General features: G+C 40.9%; 1 long non-coding RNA gene across 1 annotated transcript; it reads left to right on the forward strand.

The window, feature by feature from the left end:
• The first annotated feature begins 463 nt into the window (after positions 1–463).
• Positions 464–1,999, forward strand: LOC125482496. The gene is made up of 2 exons (XR_007261665.1): positions 464–978; positions 1,379–1,999. It is a non-coding gene; the product is annotated as an uncharacterized LOC125482496 (long non-coding RNA).
• The last annotated feature ends 4,066 nt before the right edge of the window (positions 2,000–6,065 follow it).

Below are 6,065 nucleotides of genomic sequence, written 5' to 3' on the forward strand. Positions count from 1 at the left end.
TCACAGATGCTGCCAGACATAGAATCCCTCCAGGCCATTTGGCCCAACAAGTCCACACCGCCCCTCTGAAGAGGACCCAACCCAGACCTATTCCCCTACTCTTGATTTCTCATGTCTAACCCACCTAACCTAAACATCCCTGGACACTACGGGCAATTTAACATAGCCAATCCACCTCGCCTGCACACCTTTGGATTGGGGGAGGAAACCGGAGCATTCAAAATTGTGCTCTAACTTTTATTCTATATGAAAACAGTAAGGAAGGTTACATGAGTAGAACAAAACATTGGCATATAGTTCACATTTATGCTCCGAATCTGCAGCAAACTTCATAGAATCATCATCGAATCCCTACAGTGTGGAAACAGACCCTTCGGTCCAAATAAAAGTCCGCACCGACCCTCTGAACAGCATCCCAACCAGACCCAATCCCCCGCCCTTTCCCTGTCGCCCTGCATTTCCCATGGTAACACACAACCCAGAGGAGCGCATGCGTGAGGCCCTCCCCCAGCGCTGCCATTGAGGAGCATTTACTCAGTGAGTGGAAGAGGTTTGTTTGAAACAGACCGCAATGGAGAGACCAGCGCCCAGGGAAGCGAGGGAGCAGCAGGCTCCTTCCAGCAGCACATGGAGATGTGAGCCTGGGACACAGGGAGCCTCCGAGACTGGCATTGATTCGGGCTCAGTTCAGGGAGAACCGGGGGCTGTTTGTAAGAGGCTGAGCGGAGCAGGAACCGGTCCCGGAACTTGGAGTGAGTGGTCTGGGGTGGAAGAGAGAGGCTTTTCTCGGGCTGTGTGTGGGCCTGCTGAGGGAGACACAGCCGAAAGAAGCTGCTGGGGGTTATTCTTGTGGCTTTTCATCCTCTAAACTGTGATGGAAATTCGTCGTTCGGCTTCTGTTTCACGCTGTTTTTAGACATTGTGCCGTGAACAGTGGAAACACAGACTAGAGGAATGTTATAACCCTGAAAAGGACAGGTAATTGAGTCACCAGGTTAAATTTCTCACCTGAAACATTTAAAATAGCGCCCTTTGTTCTTCCTTTTTAACTTTTGGTGTGTTGGGAGCCGGATATTGAACTGTGTATGCATGCCTGTTGCTTCGGTTAGCCCCATGCTAATTGTTGCTCCGTTTCTGGATCTCCCTCAGTTGGTATCGAATTATTTCAGAAAAAAGAAATACAATGAGAATCTCCAGACAAGGAGCAGCTCTGGGGAACAGGGAATAAGACCTCTGGTTCTGTTCAAATTGCTAGTTTTCTTTTTTTAAAAAAAACACATCCCAATGATTATGAACTTAGTGTTGTGTTGATTAGTTCAATACTGCCAGACTTTCTGTATGTTGATTTACAGGAGGTGTGTCTTCTGTCTTCCCCCAGGCAAATAGTTGAAGGACCAGGATGTTGTTATATTTCCTCGGTACAAAGCCAAGTGTGACCAGCTGCTTCTAACAAACAGTAGGTATGTAGCCCATTGACATTGACACCAGTTTTGAAGATGGATAGACTGAATGGTCATCCGAAATAGACACTCGGGAACAGTAGTAAATCTGCGTTGAATAAGGGCATTTTCAGAGTTACAATCAAGACAAATAAATAGATCATAGTTTCAACAGCCATACCTCAGCGAGATGTTAAGTACAGAAATGGGAAGAACCTGCTCACCGAGAGGACAAGAGTTACTAAAGTGGATGAAACACATTTATATGAAGTTTATCAGTGACTGAGAAGGACAGAATTAATCCTTTGATGAATAATTCTCCCTCTCTAACTCTCACACTCTCTCACTGTCTGAAGGTGCATGTTACAATGTGGAACAACCAAATCGTTCTGTATACACTGCAAATCATAGAAAATGGTACATTCAAAATGATCTCCACTAACACCCTCAAGTTATAGAAGTCTACAGTACAGAAAAAGGCCTTTCAGCCCATTTGGTCTGCACCAATAAAAAAAAACACAGCTAACAACACTAATCCCAATCAGCCAGCATTCTATTTCCATGAATTTATCGAGGCTGCAGAGGAACTGCTATCCTCACCCTTATCATTTCTTCACCTTACAGGAGTTAACATTTCTTTCTTTATTCCTTCAGTCCAGCAAGAAACATTGTGTATCTCTTTCAAAATTTTTTTCAAATTTCTACAAAGGGCTTGACGTTCCTCTCAACCATCCCGAGAGCACAATCATGTTAGTTTCCAAGTTCTTCTCTGTGGATGCCAGTCACACGTGAGCAAAGTTTGGAATACACGTTCAGACCAGAGACTGACCAATCTAGAATAAACACACAATCAGAGACTGACAAAGGGAGAAATGCATCAATCTTCACTTACAGGCCCTGACACCAAGGGCATTAGATAAAGACTCATTTATGTCGAGCAGCAGAGATTGGAACATTCAAACAAACTCCTGCAACTTCTAAAAGTGATATGTTCATTTTAAAATGATACTCCTGCACTGTGAAATACAATGATAAGTAATGAGGAGCAGATTGACAGATAATGCCAGATACTGAATAAATTCCATGTTCACTGTCAGCCCGGTACTGATGAAAACTCCCTTGATCCATGCTCACGCTCTGGTCGAGAGAGTGACTCTTGCAGAAGCATGTACACTCTTTCTCAATGTATGAAAAACTGATTTACAGTACATGAAGAGTATCAGATCATGACATGCAGAGCTAGAAACACAAGGAGCCATACAGAAACAGTCAGTGTGACATGGATCAGTACCAGTCTTTTAAAGTTATACAGACGCAGAAGCATGCAAGAAAACTCGCTCACATTCAGTCATTGAATGATGAAAGGAAAAGAATGAAGTTTTCCTTACACAGATTTCCAGATATGGGCAAATGTAAACTGACACTCAAACTCACCGATCACAACAGGGAGGAGGTTAGTGTTAGATGTTTGTTTGTTACAGTGCCCAGCAGTGACTGACAAAGTCTACTGTACACTCAAATTTAAAAAAAAAAAAACCCTGAGATCGAATGCAATGAAATTAAGCCTCATGGTAAGGACAAATGTCAATGCAAAATTAATCCCTCAATCACACAGGGTCAGTGAATATCTAAAGAGTTTATGCTACATTCAGACACAAAACCACAAATGAACATGGAAAGTGAATGAAATCCATATACTGTACCTGAGACTGTTGCAGACATAACAAAGCTGGCAGATAAATACAGAACTAATGTCAAATTGGCACTAACGGATAGCCACTGGCAGAGAGTGGAAGAAGTTCACATTCCCAACAATTAACGGAAACTAGTATGCAGAATAGAATGTCCCAGTGCAAGCACAATGGGCTGAATGGTCTACTTCCGCACTGCATCTTGATCCTGATCCTGGTTATAAAGAAAATGACATTCCGTTGTATAGAGTATTAGTATAAAAATATAATGTAGAAATAGACAGACAGGTGCAGAACAAAACTTTTAATGAAAGAGCACTAACAATGTCCAATTCAAAATGAATCTAAATGTCTCATTGATACTACGGAACCCTGAAAAAAAAATCCCGTACTGACACCGAAAACCAGCATCCGGTACATGCGGTATATAAAACCCACACTCGGCACGCAAACTAGAAAATGTGTTGTCGATTTAGAATGGTTCTCAGAGGAAAACAGTCCCACTTCTATGACCCCTCCTAGATCCTGCCAACTGATAGTCAACTCAGAAGTCTCAAAATGCGGAAGAGATTAATACCCAGTCTCAACACCCTAATAGCTATATCAGAATGTGTTGCATTGTCACAGAGAATATTACTGGCTGCCAGAGAATCAAGGCACATTGATACACAAGAGTGGAAAATGACAGGTACAGATTGATACCTTTCCTGACTCATTCACATTCCAGAAACAGACAAAAGAAAGCTGATGATGAAACTCACATTCACATGGTAGAAACTGATAGGTACAGATTTATCATGACTCTCTCACATTCAAACAGCAGAAACTGACATGCATGGACTGATAATTTGACTTGCCCATTCACACAGCAGAAACTGTTTGGGAGAGAATGGTAAATGCATTCACATATTCAAAACTCGGAAACTGACAGGTACAGGTTGATGACTAATAACTCTCAGATTCATAGAGCTGGAACTGACAGGGACAGATGGGGAAATGCACTCACACATTTATGTTGCAGATACTGACAGGAAGAATAATGTTATTACATACAAATTCACAGAATAAAAGCTGACTGGTACACATTGATAAATGCGTTTGCACATTCAAAGCCAGAAACTGAAAGGTGGAAATTGGTAGGTAAAATCACACATTCCCAGAGCAGAATGATTGATTATAACAGTCTTGGTTTCAAATAACTGATGGGGACAGATTGGTAACTTCACTCACCGATGCACAGAGCAGAAACTGATAGGCATAGACTGATAACTACACTCATCTCCTGCCATAGGTACTGATTGACAATGACATGCACATATTCACATAGAAGAAACTGACAGGTATTCACTGATAACTAAACTCATGTATTGACATAACAGAAACTGTAAGGGATAGACTGAGAATTACACAAACATATTCACCAAGCAGAGGTTGACAGGTACAGATTGATAACTACACAAACATATTCACACAGCAGTCTGAGAGGGATAGACCGATTGTTTAACTCACATATTGACAGAGCAGAAACTAACAGGCAGAAATCGACAGTGAAACTCTCAGTCTTTTAGCTGGCACTGACAGGTACAAATTAATAACTACATCTTCACATTCACACATTCACAAACCAGAAACTGACAGGTGCAGAATAATAATGACATTGACATATTCACATAGCAGAAACTGACATGGACAGAATAAAAATATCACTCCCAGGTTCATTTGGCATAATCTGACCAGTACAGTTGGACAACTAAATTCATTTTCACAGAACAGAATTTGCCAATTAAATATTGATAACTATACTCCCATATTGACAGAGCAGAAACTGATAGGCACAGATTGATAACTAAACTCACATATTCAAAGAGCAGAATCTGACAGGTACAGATCCATAACTACACTCACATATTAACATATCAATTACTATCTGTTAGTTCCAGCTGACAACATTCACATATTGTCATAGAAGTAACTGACAGATAAAAATTGATAACTATATTTACATATTCCCAGACCTGAAACTGACAGGTACAGAGTGGTAAATACACTCATGCATTCACATATTAGACTGACAGGGACAAATTTAAAGCTACATTTCACAGAGCACAAGGACAAGAACAGATTGATCACTACACTCATGCATTCACATAGCAGGAACTAACAGGTACAGATTGATAATTAAACTCATGTTTTGAAGTAACAGATGCTTGCAACTAGAGATTAATTACTACACCCTCATATGCACAGTGCAGAAACTGACAGGTAACTGATAACTGCACTCAAACATTCACATGGCAGAAACTAATATAAACAGATTGATAACTAAACTCACATATTTATATCGCAGAAATAGACAGTGACTGATTACTACTGTGTGAATATGTAAATATATTTATCAGTCAGTCTCTGTCAGTTTCTACAATGTGGATATATCAGTTTAGTTATCAGTCTGTGCTTGTCAGTTTATGTGATGTGAATGAGGGGAGTGCATTGGATGTCATCTGTATGGATTTTAGTAAGGTATTTGACAAGGTGCCACATGGTAGACTGGTCCATAAAGTAAAAGCCTATGGGATACAGGGTAATGTGTTGAATTGGGTCCAAAGATGGCTCAGTAACAGGAAACAAAATGTAATGGTTGATTGCTGCCTTTGTGAATAGAAAGCTGTTTCAAGTGGTGCTCAGCGTTGCTCAGTGTTGGGACCCCTGCTGTTTGTTTTCTACGTTGATGATTTGGACTTGAATGTGGGGGGCTCACTTGAGAAATTTGCAGAAGACACAAAACTTGGCCATGTAGTGGGTAGTGTAGAGGATAATTGTAAGATGCAAAATGGTATAGATGGTTTAGTGGCGTGGGTAGGAAAGTGGCAGATGGAGTTCAGCTCTGATATGTGTGAGATAATGCACTTTGGAAGCTCAAACAGTAAATGGGAAT

Source organism: Rhincodon typus, unplaced genomic scaffold (assembly GCF_021869965.1).
Source record: "Rhincodon typus isolate 14 unplaced genomic scaffold, sRhiTyp1.1 hic_rhity00011273, whole genome shotgun sequence".
Taxonomy (NCBI): Eukaryota; Metazoa; Chordata; class Chondrichthyes; order Orectolobiformes; family Rhincodontidae; genus Rhincodon; species Rhincodon typus.